The sequence below is a fragment of the Pygocentrus nattereri genome, chromosome 13 (genome assembly GCF_015220715.1).
Source record: "Pygocentrus nattereri isolate fPygNat1 chromosome 13, fPygNat1.pri, whole genome shotgun sequence".
NCBI lineage: Eukaryota > Metazoa > Chordata > Actinopteri > Characiformes > Serrasalmidae > Pygocentrus > Pygocentrus nattereri.
Window position 1 is genome coordinate 5,933,449 of NC_051223.1, and position 21,903 is coordinate 5,955,351.

The 21,903-nt window shown below is 42.7% G+C and overlaps 1 protein-coding gene across 4 annotated transcripts in view; it reads left to right on the top strand.

Annotated features, from left to right (window-relative positions):
* Positions 1–604: 604 nt before the first annotated feature.
* Positions 605–21,903, top strand: part of ccser2b (coiled-coil serine-rich protein 2b) — a 112,718-nt gene continuing 91,419 nt past the window's right edge. For all 4 annotated transcript variants that reach the window (XM_017710572.2, XM_037544102.1, XM_017710573.2 and 1 more), the window contains exons 1-2: positions 605–967; positions 1,066–1,132. The gene's annotated coding sequence lies outside the window, so the exon portion shown is untranslated. The remainder of the gene's footprint in view (positions 968–1,065; positions 1,133–21,903) is intronic.

Genomic DNA, 21,903 nt, shown 5'->3' on the forward strand with positions numbered 1-21,903 from the left:
GGACTCTCTTGAGGGCGCCCTCTAGCGCATGACCAACCTGGAAGACGTGTAGCAGGTCTCCTCACTAGAAATTCCATGATGTGGCCACTAGAGGGCGCTGCTGTGTGGTGTATATCTTAATACTGTCGCTAGAGGGCGCTGCTGTGTGTTGTATATTTTAAGGTTGTCGCTAGAGGGCGCTGCTGTGTGTTGTATAGTTTAATGCTGTCGCTAGAGGGCGCTGCAGTGTGTTGTATATTTTAAGGCTGTCGCTAGAGGGCGCTGCTGTGTGTTGTATATTTTAATGCTGTCGCTAGAGGGCGCTGCTGTGTGTTGTATATTTTAAGGCTGTCGCTAGAGGGCGCTGCTGTGTGTTGTATATTTTAATGCTGTCGCTAGAGGGCGCTGCTGTGTGTTGTACAGTTTAATGCTGTCGCTAGAGGGCGCTGCTGTGTGTTGTACAGTTTAATGCTGTCGCTAGAGGGCGCTGCTGTGTGTTGTATAGTTTAATGCTGTCGCTAGAGGGCGCTGCTGTGTGTTGTATATTTTAAGGCTGTCGCTAGAGGGCGCTGCTGTGTGTTGTATATTTTAAGGCTGTCGCTAGAGGGCGCTGCTGTGTGTTGTGTGTTTTATCTGTATCAGCTGTGATTCGGTTTCAGCAGTAGCTGCCGCTCCGGTTGTCGCTAAAATGCTGTTTATTGACTAATGTTGACAAATACTGTCGATGCTTGCGTGTGTTGTCGGTGTTTATCCCGGGTCTGGTTTAAAATCAGATGTTTTTAACCGGAGGAGAGCGCGGAGTGTGAGTGAGCGAGCGAGTGAGCGAGAAGGACTCGCCGGGTAGCGGCGCGGAGTGCTGCTGGGAGGGCAGCCGTGCTCGGGCTCGTTGTCGGCGCTGTGAGGGAGAGGCTGCGCTCGGTCTTCGGTTAGCTCCGGGGCTAAGGCAGTTTAGCAGCGTCACCTTCACTGAAGATACGCTGAACAGCAGGTCTGCCTCGTCTTATCTGCTCTTTTTACGCATTATTAGACGGAATGACTCACGCGTTGCTCTCTGTCAGAAGCCGTAACGCTTGTCTTACTTTCCAGGATTTATTGGAAGTTCTCGCTGCTGCAGCTGTGGCTCTGATCCGATCATTTGATGGACTGAGTTAAGGTAAGAGTACTTAAAGGGAAACTTCAACGATGTTGCAAAATCTCTGCATAATTCAGTGGTTGCATATAAACAAAGTCATTCACAGTGGTTTGATGAGAAACGATAGAATTGCTGAGAAACTTGCAGACTAAGATTTCCATACAGTGGCAGTGATAGTAACCAGAGGGCTGGCTACGTCAACAACACAAATATCAGCATTTTATTTACTATCCAAAACCACCAATGCACCTATATGTGTCTTCCGAGTTTTAATATGTGATGTTGATCCTGGCAAAATAGTGATGTACCTGAAAAAAAGTTTTCTTTTGGGACTACTTTGCCTTAGAACATCTTTCATGTAATATCCCTCCACCATGAATAGATTTATTTCAAGCCAAAACCATTTCATGTAATAACTTTCTGTGAGGGAGCTTTTAGAGGTGGACGTCTGATTCCTATCACCACCAGTCTAAACGCTTGGTTTACACCCTAAGCATTTAATTATGCAGACGTTTTGGAAAACTGGCGGAGTTCCCCTTCAACTCTGAAACTGATCAGAAATGCTGGATCTTCAGTTTGCCTGCCTAAAATGTTTCACTCAGATGAAAGCTGACCACTCAGGCCTTTTTTAAATGCTGGAATATACATTATTAGCAGTAATGTTGGGTCAGGAGGGGTCAGCAGGCTGCAGTGGCCTGTTTGTGTTTCTGAATGAACCTGCTTGGTCATTAAAGATGCACTCTGGAAAAATTGAGCGAGTTGGCCACCGCGTCGTCTGCTGAAAACATGCATGGTCATGTCTCACAGTCGTGTCTCAGTGGTTTCTGGAGTGAGATGTTCAAGTTTAAATTCTTTCTGGTGATGCGTCTTGAAGGTGGCAGGTGCTTTAAAGGGGCTGCTTGAGGGCAGGTTGTTTTGTATGTAGCCAGCCAACACCGATGGCTATCGTTACTCCTAGGAAGCCAATGTTACGTCTATATTTATTAACCTCTGATTCTGTATGCTTGTACGACACGATTGCATAGTGCATTCTGGGAATTGTAGTGAGAAAGTGGGCACTGATGGATGGATGAACGTAAAGAGGATGAAAAACTCACGACTCGAACTGATGGAGCTGATACAGAGCTTAACCTAGCATGCCATTTAACACATTAAGTGCTAATTTTTAAGGTGGAGTGCCAGTTTCGCTCCACGGAAAAAGGGGAAATATCCAGCTTCGTCAGATTCTGTGTGGGCCGTAGTCTTTCTCTGCCAGCCTGATTTGTACGGCGCTTCTTCTGTGGTGTATAAGGGTCAGCGCGGTGCTGTGAAGGTCAGAGACATCCATTCAGTGCAGCCGTGGCGTGGAGATCTGGTACGGTCTGTCGAATCCTGTTGGTTTGTGAGGCCTGCCCGTAACGGGCCGCTGATCTCTGCACTCTCGCTCCGGTGTGTCTTTAACAGTCCCCAAAGGATTAAAGCGCTTTCTCCAAGCCTGCTAACAAGATTAGTGTGCGGCTACTTAGGCTGTCAGAGTGGAAGCTCTGCCTTGACTTCACACGTGAGCCAGGAGTGGACAGTGAGATGAGGTCATTCATCTCAGTAACAATTACATGTCAGCATATGCTTTTTTTTTGAGGACTTGGAGAAAAGAGAGCTGACAGGCAGGCGCACACCGATTATCCAACCTGTAAACAACAGCCAGTTTATAGTGACTGTATGAACTGTATATTAAGTAAAAGGAGATTGGAAGGCAGCCCGTTATGACATCATCCTATTTTATTTATTTATTTTGACCAATTAGTTCCCCTTAAATCGTTTTCTCGTGCAAAGCTTTCTGTTTTTGTCTTTGTTAAATGTCTCACAGCGGCTTTTTATGGTCTCTTTCTGTTCCAAACCTCAGAATAACTCATTTTCTATGTGTTATTTCTTCATGAAAATGTTGTTTTGCTACAAAATGCAGAGACTGTAATGTTTCATGGTTGGTTTATAGAAACAAAGTGTTTTTTTTTTTTTTTTGGTCACATTTTCTAGTTTAAGTGACCACCTTTTCATCATTGCCATATAATCAAACTTTTCCTTATTGGATAAATCGGAAATGAATATTTTCCCTCACTTTTTGTAAATGTCGCCCTTCTACTCTTTCTAAGAAACAGTTCTAAAGCATATACATGTTGCAAAATGATTAAGATTAAGTGGCCCTTATTATTCCCCCTACGAGGAGATTTAACCCTTCCGTGAAGTGAAACACCACATACACACTAGTGAGCACACACACACACTAGGGGGCAGTGAGCACACTTGCCCGGATCGGTGGGCAGCCCTATCCGCAGCACCCGGGAAGCAGTGGGGGGTTAGGCGTCTTGCTCAAGGACACCTCAGTCATGCACTATCGGCTCTGGGGTTCGAACCGGCGACCTTCCGGTCACAGGGCTGGTTCTATACTATAAATATTACTATACTATACTATACTATAAATATTACTATACTATACTATACTATAAATATTACTATGTACTATTTTGATTTATCACAACACGCTGACGGCCGGCTGTTTTAAATGGCTTATGTACTATTTTAAATTCAGTGATGTCCACTTCTAACGTTTGTGTGGCTTCATGTAACAAAACCAGCCATAATTCATTTTACACGACCAAGCTGTTTTTTTTGCCTTTAAGACTAATATATGTGAAGCTGTGTGCAAAAGTTTTAACACCCCTTCGCTGACAAATTATGTATTTTGCTGAAGTGAAAATGGGTGAATACAGACATTACAGACAATTTTAATACACTATTTCTGCTTAGTTGCTGAGTTTAACGTACTGGGTATAAATTATGCCATAAAGTTTGCACAGGTTTTATTTCCAGTATGTTAAATTAAAAAATAAATAGTAAATGGTGCAATAAAATACAGAGGTAGGCGATAGATGCTGCATTGGGGGGAAAAATACAATCAAAACCTGTAAACACTTTTTTATTGAATGCTTGGCACGCTAAGTTAAATGTGTCTAATTTTGCTCTTTTTAGTTAAACACTGAGAAGCACTGACAAGTGCTGACGATATACGCAGTATGTTGTGTTGTATTTATCATGATAATGATGTGTATTATCATTGCCCAGCACCATTAAAGCTAGAATTTGATCAAACGCAAACTTTTGAATTTGATTGTATGTACAGGAGCTCTGTTCTCATTGGCTGCCCTATTTTTTGCCTCATTTGGAAGGCAGTCTGGGCTGAAACCCTCCTTTTGACTTCACTATGAATAGGCAGGGCTAAACCACTGTAGGCTTAATAGGTGGATTTTTTTTTTTTTTTGATTGATGGGCTGTTTTTGCGGCTTAGTTTTTGCTTTGAAAGTTTTAGTGTTTGCATAGTCTGTGAAACCTGTGTGCGCGCACACACACACACACACACACACACACACACACACACACACAAGTCTGCATTTACAGCTATTGTGGTTCATCATTTTATGCATGCAGTGTAAGACTTTATTCACTTTCTTAGTGTTTACAAGACGTTTTGTTCCAAAAGCTGTAAGCTGTAGAGAGATTTAACAGTTCAAAACAGCATTAAAAAAGCAGAAAAATGATAAATATTGGCAGCGAGATGCACAGCATCTCCCTGAGCTCTGAGTAGGTGGACAGATCTGCAGGTAAAACGCAGCACTTCTCTTTCTGTCTCCGCTTCCGCGTCCTCTCTGCCTTGTGTGGTGTTCGGCGGTGTCTCGTGTCCATAGATAATTCATGTCCCAGGTTCTCTGGGAGTGGTTTATGCATGTGTGCTGCGGTCTGGGCAAGCCGGGGTTAGTCTGAGCACAACGAGAAGCTTCTGCCAGCTGCCCAGCTGTGCTCCTGTTGTTGGGTCACAGAATGAAATGCCTCCTCTGCCTTTTTTTTTTTATGTGTTATTGAACCCAAGCTCTCCATGCTGCCGATATTTGTTCCTGTTTAAACAGAGGTCGGATTATCCTGCGGCGGCTTTGGGGGCATCACGTGAGCTTGTTTCTCTCTCCACGATGACTGCACTCGAATGAGTGTCAGCATGCAGGTCCTTGGCTGCATAGGACAAAGTCTGCCCGTGTGATAAGAGAGGAATGCCCGCTCAGGCGTTCCTTGTCAGGGCAGACGTCAGGCCTCTGTCTGAAAAGGTCTTTTTTCATTCTTTCTCCTGGCTGTTTGCTGTCTGTGTTGTTCTGCTTTGATGGCTTTGTTGTTGTTTAGGTTGTGAGGCTTACCGGCTTCTCTTTACACGGCTATGTGCCATTCCGCCTTTGGGCCTTTGGGCCAGTAAACACTGGAATGAAGGGTGTGGTTCAGACGCCAAAAGAGCCTCACCCATAGTGTGCAGTAGTGCTGGCTGATATCGATCAAATTCAGCTTCCCAATATCCATCTTGGTCCTGTGCCCCATGATACTTTGAGTGACATATGGACAGAACTTCCTGGGAAGTGTAAACAGTCTATGGCGTTGAAAGTGGCCTACTACATACTGCTCACGTACCAAGCAGGCCCAAAAGTTGTCAATAGAATGCAGTGTGTGACCCACATGAATTTCCCCAGTATGCCAGGATGACCTACTACTCGGGCCAAATACTTCAGCACCGCCTGTGCTGCACAATCTTCATTATGCAGAGTGATTCTAAAAGATTCATCCAATTTCCAAATGATTTATTTCGCTTATAAGTCTTTACAGAACAAATATAATACATTTTAAATGGTTTAAATGAGCATGAAGTTTATTATTCCTCCAGCTGCACGGACAACATCAACGTCATGACGGGTGTCACCGCGCTCACGGCTCCTTCAATGCCATTTCGGAGATCATCCCATGTTGTTGGGAGTGGCATGTAAACAGAACCCTTAACGTACCTCCACAAAAAAAAAAAAAAAGTCGCACGGCTTGAGATCTGGTGACCTTACAGTCGTACCAACGACGAATGCTCTGAGCTGTTGGAGGTTCACTGCTGTACTGACAGTCAGAAACTCTATGACTCCCTCTTGCAATTGGAATGTGATTGGTTCCTAGGTGCCTCACGGCTTTGAAATCGGATGAATCTTTTTGAATCACCCACTATACCGTGTCCCAAAAAGGCACCGCAGTCATTTCAGGAGAACGTAACCACCTGGCTTGCTCCGAACAGTTTAATGGCCCCATTTTCAATGTTTTATGGATGCTTGAATGAAAGCTGCTGCTTTCCCTGCTGCTCTTGAGGTGTATTTATATTAGCCCATTTAATAAAGTTAACTTAATTCATAGACAACATAATTTATTCATGTTACATAAGTTGGTCTCCACCACACAGTGTCAGCTTTTCAGGCTTGTGTGTAAAGTCAGACTGCTTATTATTCTGTCAAACTAGCTCACATCACCAGATACTCATATAATGAAGCTGAAATGACTGACCTTTTTAATAAAACAGGAAAACAGGCGTATTTGGACACTAAGACTGGGAAATATGACAAAATTTACTGTTATTGCGACGATACTTTGTTTTAACAACAGTACGATACAGTGTGTAGGATATAATTGGTCCTAATATAGTAGGATGCCATTTCAGATGTTTCTTAAATGCTAACCACATTTTAACATGATAGAAACGTGAGAATAAATGAAAATATAAATAATATTTCATGTTGGGATGCTAAAATACTTTAAGGCTGATGTTTGTAATCGATATATCAACAGAAACCTGAACCTGTGTGAGAGAAATACTTTCATTGGAGGACTCTGTTTACGGCTAACACGAATTGCTAACGCTAATGAAGTAATTTCAGTCATTTCAGACTTTTCCGTTTTGTTTACACTCTCAAGCACAGGCGCAGAACCATAAAGCAGTGCCATTAAAAGGCAATTTTATGTCAAAATCTGTTAACTTGATTTTTTTTCTTAAATCCAATGCAGACTGCCCCTCAGATGCTATGTTAGCACCAAGCTAGCAGAGTCAGTTCAGCATTATGCTGGACTTTGAGGTAAGCTCTAGTTTAAATAGACGTCCGATGCTCATAACAGACACGCAAATAACATTCTTTACTTTGCATGTTCCTGTTTTTGAAGTAGCTCATTGTTTAAAAGAATGAACTCAAAGTATGTCTTTTGTTTTTAGCGTTAGCTGGTTAGCCGGTTAGCTTTCTGCTGCGCCTCCTCTAGTGGGGGCAGAAATGGCCGGTTACAAAGAGAATATGAAGTGTTAAGAAGTTAAAGAGAGACTGTTTGCAGCAACCAGTGATGTTTAACTGGCAGTTTGTCAACTGATTGGATTATATGAGCTCAGATTTCAGAGCTACAACTGGGCTTTTTTCAAGGAATCACTATGAAGCTTCATTCACGCGTCTGCTCTGCACTTTCCTGACAGATTTTTGCTGGTGACTTTGCTGTTCTTGTCTTGGTTTCAGTTTCACTCAGATCGCAAGTCGCAAACTGCTTCATATCCCAGAAATGCCTCAGAGACATTTAAAGGGACATAAAACGATAAAAAGTGCGTATGTGTTATGACTTAGCTGAAACGGTAATGAATGCATTTCACACATACATAATGCTATTGGCGTTAGTCTAATTTTACATCATTTCCAATAAACAAACATAAACCATATATGTAATGTTAATGATAGTAAAATAGATCTAAATCCTAAAAATGTACGTTTTCTTTTCAGACTACTTTGCCTCACAACACCCTGCGTGTACTCCTCCGCCATGAGTGGATTTTATGTTTTAATATACATAAATCGATAAAATAAATAGATTGATATTTGGTGCCGGTGTATTGATAACACATCGGCAAAGAAAGTGATATATATCACTATAACAGTATATTGCTGTATCAATATTTTATCCCACAACAGATTAGCTACTACCTAGCGAAACCCTAGCGACCACCTGGGTTGCGATAGCGGAACCCTAGCGACCACCTGGGTTGCGATAGCGGAACCCTAGCGACCACCTGGGTTGCGATAGCGGAACCCTAGCGACCACCTGGGTTGCGATAGCGGAACCCTAGCGACCACCTGGGTTGCGATAGCGGAACAGCCACTGAAAATACTATAGTCACTATCTGGAAACACTAGCACTTGGAATTGCTCAGGGTGTGCAGTGACTCTACATTTTTTCAGGAAATGCATTTTATTAAGGCTTTATACTAGATGTTGGAACATTACTGTGAGGGTTTGATTGCATTAGAGCATTAATGAAGTTAGTTACTTAACTTTTTGTTTGTTTAACTTTGTTTAATATGTTTTAGCTCAAAAACCTCCTTAAAAATGTCTGGCAATGTCTGGTTCCTATCACCACCACTGTGAACAATTCTGACTCGTTACGTTTCCTTAAAGCTGAGCGTTTTACACCAAACCATTCGGAATGTCTTTGTTTCCGTCTGATTTAATCATGCAGGAATTTTGAACATTTGGTGGAGTTTCCCTTTTACGCAACTGTCCTTCTGTCAGTACAGTAAAAACTGCTGTCAGTAAAGTAATTTATTGGCTGTTGGAGGCACCTGACTTCTTGTTTATGGTTGGTACTCTGGCACTGTGAGTGGTGGTCACTCTGAGTTGCACGTGTGACCGTGCCGGAGGCAGGAGCGTGGTGGTCCTGTGATAAGAATGGAGGGCTTTGTGTGTGTGCACTGAGGGGGAATGAAGGAACGGTGCTCAGCTCCTCTACAACAACCACATTGTGTTACGGAGGCTGCGGCGGTGCTGAGGGAGAAGGCCACTAGGGAACCGGCTCAATAATCAGTCTGGCCCATTTTGTGGCCCAGTTTGGTGGTGAGGAGAGGAGAGTGGGCTTTGGGCTTTTGGGGATGTCCCTCTGCAGCGTCCTATTTCGTCAGAGCCAGGAGTGCAGAAACATGTGCAGACTAGATCCATGTGAAACGTGGAGCTGCTGAGTCTTTTCACTCTGTGTGGCTTTTAGAGAGATTTTTTTTATAGATTCTTATGAACCTGGACCGGGTGTTGGGGTGTATATTTGGGTTTGCAGGCAGCTCAGAAATTTTGGAGCCTTTATCTTGAATATATCACTGGTAAACACGTTTTCAGTGGCCCGTCTTTACTATTGAAACCAAAATTTCCACATTTGAAGCCATGTTGACAGGGACCTTAAAAATGACCAGACAAAAATGTAATGCCTAAAATTTCTTACGCCACCTCAAGCAGCCTTACAAAAAATATAGTAGAATATAATTTGTCCCTGTTATGATATAAGAAAAAGAGGCCTGCTTATTTATTTATATATTCATTTAATTTTACACTTTCATTTGTTACTGCAGCAAACATTTTGAATTTACTTGTTGTTTGCTTAACTTTTTTTTTTTTTTACTCGATTTTTGTATTTATTAAAGGCTGTTTGGTCCTGATTTGACCAAATCACAAGCCACTTCAGACAATTTATTGTATATTGACCCGAATCATTTATATATTGATAAGAATATCATTTATTACTAAACATTAAAAAGCAAAGATGTCATCTGATGTTATTTTTAAACGTAATCTCTCAGATCTATTATCAACCATGTAAAGTGTAAATATCGCATATTACACTTACATATTATATGGAATACTTTACCTGAACCAATCTGTCAGGGAATAAATAATGAATAAGCCGTTTAAATCACATGTATTATTCTGGCTGGATATCTCTACGGAATTTTCCAGAACTACAGAACTGAGCCCAACTGTGTCAGAGGAGTTACCTCAAAATTTGCATAATGTATGCTAAGGAAAAAGGAAATCAAACAGTAGGCACCATAGTAATACAAAGAAAAGCATGTTTACAAAAGGAGAGGATCTACAGCTACACCTGCACTGGAGTGTGTGCTGATATGAGTCACACATAATACTGTAATGTACTGTATGTCCGAAAGTGTAGATACCTGGGTTTCTTCTAAAGTCAGGGTGATTGTCAACAACTATTGGTGTCCTATTTATATTCTTCTTCCTTCTCTTCAGGATTTTTGGGGATCGGGAATGGCGTGCTTGTACACAGCTTTTTGATCAGATGATTTTCATACAGTGAAAGTTAAAAGTTGATTTTATTTTTAGGAATGAATGGAGGCAAAACTTTGTGCACCAAGCTTATATTGTGATGATACAAGTTCATTAGCAACACCCTGTTAACCTTGTAGGGTAAATGAGTTACTGTCTAACAAAATCCTAGCAGCTAATTGAGATTCCTTAGCAACTCCTTAGCAACCACCTGGGATCCCATAGCAACACCTTAGCCAACCACATGGGATACCATAAATCATTACATAGATATTTGGCACCAGTGTATTGATCACATATCACCAAAGAAAGCGATAATAAAGTGTAGCGACAATATATTGGCGTGTAAATATTTTATCCCACCCCTATTGGGGTATATCTCTAGCAACCACCTGGGATACCATAGGGAGACCCTAGCAACCACCTGGGATACTACAGCAGCCACCAAAAATACTACAGAGGAAATTACTGGTAACACTCTAGCAACCATCTTCGAGGTGCTCAGATACTTTACATTTTCTTCAGGAAATGCATTTTATTAAGGCTTTATACTAGATGGATGTCGGGTGATCAATTATGGATCACTACAGCTCATTCCAAGGGTACTCGATGGAGCACCATCACTCCTGAGAACACAGTTCCACTGCTCTACACCCCAGTGCTGGCATGGTGACCTTAGGCCAGGAGTCTGCAACCCAAATTTTAAGAAGAGCCATTTTGTCCTTTCAAGAAAAATCAAATCGCCTTTAGAGCCACAACATTATGTCTGTTTTACCATCTTGGCTGTAAACATGTCTCGGTATGTGCTGATGTTCTGGTAAATGACAAAAATGATGATATAAACGACATTGCAGACTTACTTTAGCTTTAGCTCAGCTATAGCTGCTTTTCACGCATCTCCAGCAGGAAACTTTTCCTCAAACGTGCAACAGTTTCTTGCAGTTCTTCAGTTTTTATGTGGCTGAAGTCGCTTCTCATTCACCAGCTTCTTGTTCAAATTTAACCGTTCCGCCTTAAATGTAACTGCTGCACCGTTTAAGGTGGAACGGGAACATTTGAACAGGAATCTGGCTTCAGCTTTGCAGTTTTTTTAGTGTTTGACAGTTTATTGTTGCAGATTAAACATATCAGGAAACCAGCTGAAGTGATTCTAACTCCATGTGATGAGTAAACATCAGAGTCATTTTTGTACATGAAGTACAAAGAACCAGTTAAATGTCTTTTAATGTATCCCTTGGTCCAGCCAGTGATTCAGAACATTGTATTTCCCCGAGCAGTGAGATGAATGACGGTGGAAAAGTCCTCTCCACCATCCGATCACCACCCTCTGCTCACTGTCCTTGCACACATTATGGATCATATAATACGGCAGATTCATTTTCAGATGCTCGCTGCTGTGGGCCCGGCCGGGGTACGGAGCTATATTAAGACTGTCCTACACACACCTGAGTGGCCAGTGGAGCCGGATCGGTTACGGTTTTAGGTGAAGGTGACCTGAGCTAGCGCCATTTGCTAACACTGAAAACGTAGCCCCTGGAAACTCTGACCGGCTCTACTAGCTCTTTTTGACCAGCTTGTACTCTTTAGTCTCTCATTGGTGTTCAGTTTCATGATGGTCAGTTATAAGTCACTCCATCTTCGCTCACGCTAGCTCAGTGCCTCACTGGCAGAGCCAGTCTAGCCAGATGCTAACGTTGATGAAGGCCCCTTCAGTGACCCTGTGGCCTTGACCATCTGTTTGAGCAGATGGCTAGTGGGGTGATGCTCACGATCCTTCTGGAAGTTCACATCTTATTTTACTTTTTTGGTGTTTTTTTTTTAGATTTTTAGAAAACTCTTAGGATCGCCAGTGCTACTCAGGCTTGTTTATAGCAGTTCAAACCTTATGTTTTGTGTTAGGGCTGGACAGTATGACAATATTTATGACTATTGTGATAAATGATATAATACTATGCTGTAATATGCTTTTCTGAGCATATTGTGAATATCATAAGTACCTAAGAACACTTCCCAACTGTCTCTCTGATTATTAAGGGAGCATAATTAGTCTCTTTTTATTGGATACATTGATTTATATAGTACTTTTAAATATGGCACTTTTTTCCCTTCAATTTATCAGTGTCAAGAAATAAACACTCACATTGTAGTTCTACAATTCCAGACTGTAGTCCATCTGTTTTTTCCATGCTTTGTTATCCTGTTCTTCAGTATTCAGGGCATCCACAGAGCAGGTGCTGTTTGGGCGGTGGATCATTCTCAGCACTGCAGTAACACTGATGTGGTGGTGGTATGTTAATGTGTGTTGTGCTGGTTTGAGTGGATCAGACACAGCAGTGCTGCTGGAATTTTTAAACACCTCAGTGACGCTGCTGGACTGAGAATAGTCCACCAGCCAAAAACATCCAGCCAACAGCGTCCTGTGGGCAGCGTCCTGTGATCACTGATGAAGAACTAGAGGATGACCAACACAAACTGTGCAGCAGTAGATGAGCTGTCGTCTCTGAGTTTACATCTACAAGCTGGACCGACAAGGTGGGAATGTCTAATAGAGTGGACAGTGAGTGGACACAGTGTTAAAAACTCCAGCAGCACTGCTGTGTCTGATCCACTTGTACCAGCACAACACAGTGCTGAGAAACATCAACCACCCAAATAGTACCTGCTCTATGAGGGTCTGTGGGGGGTCCTGTCTATTAAAGAACAGGGTAAAAGGGGGCTTAATAGTATGCAGAGAAACAGATACAGGACTACAGTCTGTAATTGTAGAACTACAATGTGCTCCTATATGTTCAGTGTCAAAATAAAAGTCCTTTGCTGTCGGTCAACATTTGACATTTGAAGAATTGTTTGCAACATGGCACCAGGGTTCGAAGTCATGCGTCATGCCATAATATGTATAGTATGCAAAAGTTTAGGCACCCCTGGTCCAGTGACAAATTGTATTGATTTTCTAAGCGAAAATAAGTCCACAGCCCACCTGCATGCATTTCAGTTCACAATTACTGCTGAATTTAACACATTGGGAGAAAAAAGACATAAAACGTGGTCTGTGCAAAAGTTATGGCACATGCAATATTTAATATTAATGTTTTTTTCCTAACAAAAAGAAATTGTGCACCAAAAATTGCTGCTAAATTTAAGTTTGTTCACCTAGAAAATTAACAAAAGAGGTAATCCAGTCGCATGTGGTTGTGTAGCTGGACATTTTTACGCTTTGTTGAGGCATAAAATTAATTTTATTTTGATGCGATGAAAATGTATTTACGCACAGGAGGGGTTGTAGAATAATGCAATATCATGAATTAATGTGATCGTTTAATAAGAAAATGCTGGCACAGAATACAGGCTTTTATTTTCATATTAAGGGCCACAATATTTTTACAGGCAATGTAAGAGCAGAAATTGCTGAGCGGTCCTTTGTATGTGTTTTGTAGGCTGATGTCAGGATGCTGTTGGTTTTTCTGAGCGCGCTCTGCACTCGTTCCCAGAGACCGTTTAATGTGGAACGAGTAACATCTTGATAACGCATTGTACTGAATCCTCTACTCCCGGATAATTCCGGTGCCCTCAGTGTTCCTTTTCTGCACTGGTAGGGGTGGGCCGTCAGGGGGCCGGGCACCAGCACTCCATCAAATATTAACCCACCTGCTTTTCCCAAAGCTGCGTGGGGAGGGCTTCTTCATCAGCGCAAGGCCGTAGCACGTGTTCAAGTCCCGTTTGCTCTTATCCACTTTTATGGCTGACTAACTCATTTCAACAGCAGTTACATAAATGACGTTCCTCTGAAGGTGAACTGAGCTGCAGCACGTTTTTCTGAATGGCGATAAGAGGATGTTGGAGTGAGTTTGGTGCCAGGTTGAGATTATAGCTCAAACGGCGAGCAGCAAGTGGAACGCCTGTGTTCATTTCAAAGACCTTGCTAATGATGGGTGAAAGCTTGTTTGTGGAATGCGGTTTCAGAGGCTCACGGCGAGTCAGTGTGGCCTAACGCAGACGATAAAATCAGCTTTGGAGAGGAAGTAGAGCTCGAGTAGCAGCAATGCTAACCAATCAGCACCCAGTAGCAGCAATGCTAACCAATCAGCTCTCAGTAGCAGCAATGCTAACCAATCAGCTCTCAGTAGCAGCAATGCTAACCAATCAGCTCTCAGTAGCAGTAATGCTAACCAATCAGCACCCAGTAGCAGCAATGCTAACCAATCTGCACCCGGTATCAGTAATGCTAACCAATCAGCTCTCAGTAGCAGTAATCCTCACCAATCAGCACCCAGTAGCAGCAATGCTAACCAATCAGCACCCAGTAGCAGCAATGCTAACCAATCAGCACCCAGTAGCAGCAATGCTAACCAATCAGCATCAGTAGCAGCAATGCTAACCAATCAGCTCTCAGTAGCAGTAATGCTAATCAATCAGCTCTCAGTAGCAGCAATGCTAACCAATCAGCACCCAGTAGCAGCAATGCTAACCAATCTGCACCCGGTATCAGTAATGCTAACCAATCAGCTCTCAGTAGCAGTAATCCTCACCAATTAGCACTCAGTAGCAGCAATGCTAACCAATCAGCACCCAGTAGCAGCAGTGCTAACCAATCTGCACCCAGTAGCAGCAATGCTAACCAATCTGCGCTCAGTAGCAGCAATGCTAACCAGTTAGCGCTCAGTAGCAGTAATGCTAACCAATCTGCACCCGGTATCAGCAATGCTATTTTTCATGTTTTGATGAAATGAAATTTAGATGTTTTTCCATGTTTATTCCACTTCGTGTCCCAAATCTTTCCAGGTTTTGTCGAGTGTCAAGTCAGTAAATTAGTCCACACCTCTGGTTTGTTGTGTGTTGCTGATCTTTCTGTCCTGGAAAAGAGGCGCTTCATTGTTAGCAGGTGAGTGTGTGTCACCTCTGCATAGTTCTGCTTATGACACATGATGAGACATTGAGTCATGAAGCAATTCGGTTCAGTCCGTGTTACACTGTTATCATATGGAGCATCTGTAATCGTTCTCGTGCTCCGCTGTGTGTTGATTAACATATGAAACAGTATATTAGCAATCAGGCTTTATGTCGTGGTATATGATTAAAACTGTTACAGCCCCGAGTCAGACTCCATCTGGGCTCGCTGTGCCAGCAGTGCTAGACCCACCCAACTCATCTGTCTTTACCGTATCTCCTGCTGTAGACTCACTCTTTGGCCTGAGACCAGCAAATGGAGGTGCTTGCTCACTGTGAAGTTCTTGTTTGCCGGTGTGGAATGACTCAGCTGGCTGAGGCAAGACTGGAGAGCGTTTGTCTTGAGTACACAGACTTCGGTAAAACATCTCGCATCTGTTCCCGCCCGTTTTTGGGGCGGGGTGCCTGTGTTAGAAGAAGGTTGAACAGACTGGCTCTGAAGGCCAGAGAGTTCTGATGTTAGCAACGTACGCTAGAATCTTTGAAAACAGAACTAAGCTGAGGGGGAGGGGGGGGGGCAATCTAGAACTTCCTCACTTAGTCACTTAAATCCCAATCAAAAGAATTCCGACCACAGCTGTAAGTCAGAGTGCTTTCCAGATTGACATACAGTTGTGACAAGGGTCCAGAAGGAAGACCAAGAACAACAAAGGTATGAAATATATTACAAATTAAAAAACACACAAATTAAAAAAACAAAAGACTAGTATCATCTAGACCAGTGAGATTAGGGCTAACATTCTAGAACAGTGAGAATGGGGGCAGATGTTCTAGGACAGCGTGAAACAGAGAGAACCATGTGAATGAGAAGAACATTCTAGAATTATGTGAATATTAAGAACATCGTAGAACAGTGTGAATGGGGAGAACATCCTAGAACCATGAGAATGGGGAGAACACTCGTAGACTTGTGGAAAGGAGGAAATGTTCTATAGCAGTGTGAATGGCTGGGTATGTCATTTCAGAACAGTAGAGTTCTGTAGAGAGTGGATTCTGCAGCGCTGAGAACGGGGATAACATTCTGGAACAGAGTTAATGGGGAAAACGTTCTGTGAATAGAACAATGTGAATGGGGTGAACGTTCTGGGACAGCAGTGTGAATCTGGCCATCGCTGGGGATCAAACTCGTGACCAACACCAGAACTTTGGTGTCTGACTATCTGGACTATATTTGACTGTAATTCTATTAGCAGATGTCGGCGCTTTACAGCAGCTGCTTATCGATCGCAGCAGTTTTTACGCTGGTCCAGCTCGGCTCTTTGCTTAAGGTCATTTGATGATTTCAAGCTACGACACCTGATTGTTTTACTAACCGCACAACGTTCATTAGCCAACATGTGCAATCCTTAATACTTCAGCGCATGGTGTTACCTTATAATAATACTACTAACTACTAATACTGGATCTATTTATATTGCATTATAAAATATCATGGTCTAAATGACCCAACGGCACAATTACAAGGAGTGGATGGAAAAGAGACCCAGTATTTAGGTGTGGCTAACAGGACCATGTCTGTAGTGATTTTGATGAGTGATAACAACATTACGGATTGTCTACCACCACTCTCGCCCACTCCTCAGTGCCCACATCACGGAAGTTAAAGTAGGTCTCTCTGTCTGTCCGTGCCTCCCCAGGGCAAATGTGATGGGCGGTCAGACGTGTTGTAATGTGTTACCATGGAAACATGTATGACATGCATGAAATCTGGGTCTTGAATTCAGTGGGCTGTACTGATTTAGCATTCGTTCTCCCTCCAGGGCTTCTGCTTCATTACACAGGTAGACAAACACAGGTGCATGAAGAGAACCTTCGGTCACTGAGCATTGGGACGCGTGGTCGCGAAGGCAGCGGTCACTGTTCGGCTCAGAAAGCAGAGTTGGAAAAGTGAAGGCTTTGCTTTGGTTGCTGTAAAGCGATGTAAAGGTCTCGCCCTCAAAAGCAGCCTTTCAGAATCCAGTCGCTCTTTGATCTTCAGAACGGGGATTCGTATAATGTCCCATTGTAGGACTGATAATGGCCTTGTTGGCTTTTCAGCTGAGCACTCAAGCCCTGATCTTTACCCTCTTCTCTTGTGGCTCTGTACTCCTGTCTGATGGAGTTGAGGTCTGGGTTATTTGGCCCCGGGCGGACGTCGTAGGCTCTCAGACAGGGGCGAATGAAATGGCGTCAACCACATGAGGTTAATGTAGGGCCAATAGCCGTGGTAGATGTTGCCATTTGCAAACAGGGTCTCTGGAGCTAAATACCAGCACCTACATTACCGCTGGGAGAATTTAGACACTAATACGTAATCGGTTTTGTTGTGGTTATATAAAGTGCCTCTCATATGAGGTTTACTGTGGTATGAAATTTCGAACACCCCTCACATATTTTGGTGATTTTCTAGGTGAAAATAAGTTACCAGCAAGGTGTAAATATACTTTTTTTCTGCATTTTAAGTCCATGATTTATTTGGTAAAATAAAATAAAATATAAGTCTGCTATTCCTTTTTTTTTATTGTTTTATTGATTTCCAACATGTTACATTCAGCAAACTGTAACTATGCGCTGACGTGTGTTCTCTGCTTAACGCATGCACTTGTTCCCCGTAGGGACTCAAGCAACGAATCAACTCGATTTAAAGGTGATATTTATGACACAAACATTAATATAGCAGCAAACAACTATTTTCTAAGGCCCAATCCCATTTCACCCCTCGCCCCTACCACTTAGGCCTTAGCCCTCTGTTTTGCATGTTCACGTCTAGGGGTAGGGTGTCCCACTTTTTGTTGAGATAGAGGGGTAGGGCGAAGTGTTAGGGCTACGTGGCCCTCCAAACGGAGGTTTTTTTAGAGGCGTATTCCAAAAGAAGTGTTATGAGAGAACGGCAAGATGGCAGCACGAGCTGCCGACAAATGTGCGAACTTTCTGTGTTAAAAAATTATGATAACCATTGTAATATCTTGGTTTAATGTCTTTTCAATACATTATGGTTGTTTTCTTCATAACGAGCACAAAAAATCACTAATAGCATGCTAATGTCTCGGTAGCTAGCTGGCTAACTTTCCCATTCCACCTTAAATAGTCCGGCAGTTTTGACGCCTGAAGCACCAGAATGTAACTGCTGCACCATTTAAGGTGGAACGGGAAAATTCGAACCAGAAGCTGGTGAATGTCTGAGTTCAGCTTCGAATCACCAAAGAATTAGTGGTGGGCGGTAATAAATAATTGTCCCCCTCTTTGAAGGGCATCATGTGCCTTCATGTACACAAAGCCCAGCAGTGAGGAGCTGAACTTCTCCCTTCTCTGCTGTCGCTGAAGTTGGGCTGGGTCGCCTACAGAGCAGCTCTAGTAGCTGTTAACGAAGTTTGTTTGTTTGTTTTTTTTATATAAGTCCCATTTCGTAGGCCAAGATTTCAACCACTACTCCTTGTAACTCAGTTCAAAGGGGTTAGGGTGACACTCGAAAACAAGGGGTAGGGGTAAAAAGAAGAAATGGGATTGGGCCTTAGTCAGAGTGGAGTAACAGTGTTCTGTGCAGAGAATGAAGCCACATGAAGCCCCTCTGTGTGTTTGCGATCTGAGTTTCTCTGTTTTTGTTTTCATAGCCAGTTCAGCCATCTGAAAACGTCTGTCCTCCCCACGTTTTGTTTTGCCCTCTCCAGATAGTGACCGCCCACACAGCGTTGTGTGAGCACCATTTAAGGCAGAATGGGGGAAAATTCGAACAAGAAGCTCTGGCGCCGGATTGTAGTCCTAACTCCTGCCTAACTGGTTAGCTCTGCAACAGAACCTGTAAAGACAGTTTGCTAATCCATGTCCTAGCAAACATTAGGTACGTTGCTTGCTGTGTTGTTGTTCGCGCTGACCTTATATCGTTGTATTTGCCTGTACAGTGTTTGCGAAGGATTTATGGCCACAGAGATCCAAAAAGGCATGTTCATGAGTATGGGGTGGAGCTTCTGAAGGACCACCGAAGGGAGGGGTTGTTTTGCTGTTGAGTTCAAATATCACCAAGAATCGTAAATTCCTTTAGCGATGTGAACAGCTGATATCAAATTAAAGCTAATGTTAGTTGCAGTTATTGCTGCTGAAACGACTGATTTTTAAGGGGGCATTTACTTTTTCACAGGGTTGGTGTGCATGATGGATATCATTTTCTCCTGAAATGCAAGGCATATATTTTTTTTTTTTTTTTTTTACAGTATTTCTTCAGCTGTCCAATGGCGATAATTTTTTCTAAACAGTTATAAGCCGTTTTTTGCTGGTTTAATCCAGTGCTGTCATCAGTGTTGATGCAGATGAATTAAGAAAAATATTTGTTGAGAAATTATTGGGAAGTTATAAAGCTAGTATTTCATTTTTAATCCTGGAATCATGTCTTTGTTTCCAAGTTGCTTTGGAATACTGAAAAGGTCTAAAAATGACCTTTTATTGTCTTTTTTCTATTGAGTAATGACATTTTAAATATAGAATAAAGAGCTTATATCCAACATTTCTTTGCTTTTTTCTTTTTAATTTATGATGTTTTTGTTGCTTTATGGACTGATGGACTGTTGCTTATGGCTGTGTGATTACCCTGGGTAAATAAGGGTAAAAAAAATCTTGATATGCACGCTTTAATATGGCAAGTGAATCTTTTGATTGGTAATATTAGCAGATATCCAGGTAACACCTTTGTCCAGCTCAGATAGAGTAGTTAGCAGTGAAAGTGAAAGCAGCTGATCAGTGAGCTTTCTAGGCTCTCTGTGTGTCTGGGTGTTTAAGCATGCTACACTCCACGTGCTGTGTAGTCACTGTGCGGCCGTTTTTCCGAGACAGTGTGCATTTTCCGGAAGATAGTGTTCTTTGGATGAAGAGGAAGAGTCGGCTTGCTGGCACAGAGGCACTTCAAACCCAGACATAATCAAATTTTAATGGATTTAATGAGTGTGTGTGCATCCTGGTGCAGCTTGGCGCTCTAGCTGTTTGGGTTTGACGGAATCTTCTAGGCCTCTCAGCAGCTGCACTGGTTGTAACTGGTTTACCTTGCTTGTTGTGAAGCTTGATGCTTTGAACCTCCTCTGCATCTCGTAACAAACTGGGGGGGGGCACTTTGTAAGATATGTAGATTAGCATATCCAGCAATAACCACTGATTCAGGCCCAAATCCCATTTCACCCCTCGCCCTGACCCCTCCTTTTTGTGCGTTCACACCTAGGGGGGGTAGGGTATCTCAATTATTTTTCCCCCATTAGCCACGTTTACATGCGACCTGATAATCTGTTAATAATCTAACTAATAGCTCAGTCGTAATAGAATACGTCCATTTATACACCACAGTCGGAATAGACTAGTCCGATTGAGGCCGTTTGGAATACGCTGGCGGGAGCAGAAACTTATGAAATTTGTGCTCTGATCTTTAAAAGGTTGGTGTAGTGTAGTGGATAACACCTTTGCCTTCTATGCTGTAGACTGGGGCTCAATCCCCACCTGGGTAAACACCCTACACTCTACCAATAAGACCACCTTTGCCTACATGCATAAAAATGATGCAGTTGTAAGTCGCTCTGGATAAGAGCTTCTGCCAAATGCCTTCAATGTAAATGAAATTCAAATGTAAAAGATCAAAAGGCGGTGGGACGGGCGTCCAGTTTATGTGTCTCAGAACACGATGTCTTCCTCTCTGCCTTCTTTAATAAGGACATTTGAAGGACAGGGAGATTCACTTGAAAGAGGCCCAGCGTATTCTGTTATAACTCTCCCTTGGACGAAGCAATCTGAACGAAACAACGTGCAATGTGCCCCTCAGCATGTGAAGCTGCGAATAAGCCGGGATGCCCCTGTGTCGGCGCGATGAGGTAGGAACTGGACAGCCAATGCGACATTTAACATCCGTTTGCAACTTCCAAGTGCATACCCTCTGTAACCCTTCGTGTGGCGGAGATCACTTCCAGCATCGTATGTGATGCAGTCGATTACACATACGTCAAGGTATGTAGGGCATTGTTTTGTTGCAGACTGCTTCATCCTAACGGGAATTACAGCAGAATATTTGAGGTGTTTTTCAAGTGAATCTCCCTGTACGGTTTCCTGAGTCTGGCATGGTTTTAAAGCGATTATAAAAACAAGCACTGCTCACTGCTGCTCATCTCACTCTGACTGGACTTCTGTGATGCTCGTTGTCATGGAAATGTCTGCACTAAGTGTTGCTCCACGTATGCGTGTAATTTAGATCTGAATACTTGTACTGTGAATGTAAACAGAGGTCTTCTGTCAGGTTGTTGAGTAGAGTGGGCATATGAACACCTCAGTCTGAATCTGTAATCTGAATGTATTTAATCTGATGGGTGAAAATCTTTGCAGGTGATCAGTCATTGTAACCCTATGTAACCTACAAACCAAAGCTGGTGGAATTACATTTACATTTACGGCATTTGGCAGACGGTCGTATCCAGAGCAACTTACAGTTTGATCATTTTACACAGGTAGGCCAAGGAGGTGTTAGGAGTCTTGTCCAAGGACTCTAATTGGTATAGCGTAGGGTGTTTGCCCAGGCAGGGGATTAAACTCCAGTCTACAGCGTAGAAGGCAGAGATGTTACCCACCACATTACACCAACCAGAGAATTAGAGAATTACTACAACACACCGAGCATGAGGAGTCTGTTAAATGAGTAAATGAACGGAAACTTAATTACTTTTTTTGTCATTTGCTAGAAGAACTAGAAGGCCCTGATGCTCCCACACTGGTAGCGATATCTGGATGAGCGTGTTCATCCCCCCCAGCTCAAGATCTGAGGGTGGAGTGATGAGAGAAGCATTGTGCTAGTGATGCTTCCTTTATTCTATATTTAAATTCTGTCATTTTTATGTATCTTAAACAGCAAACATGTTCAATATGGAGGGCTTTTGATTGATCTGAGTGAGA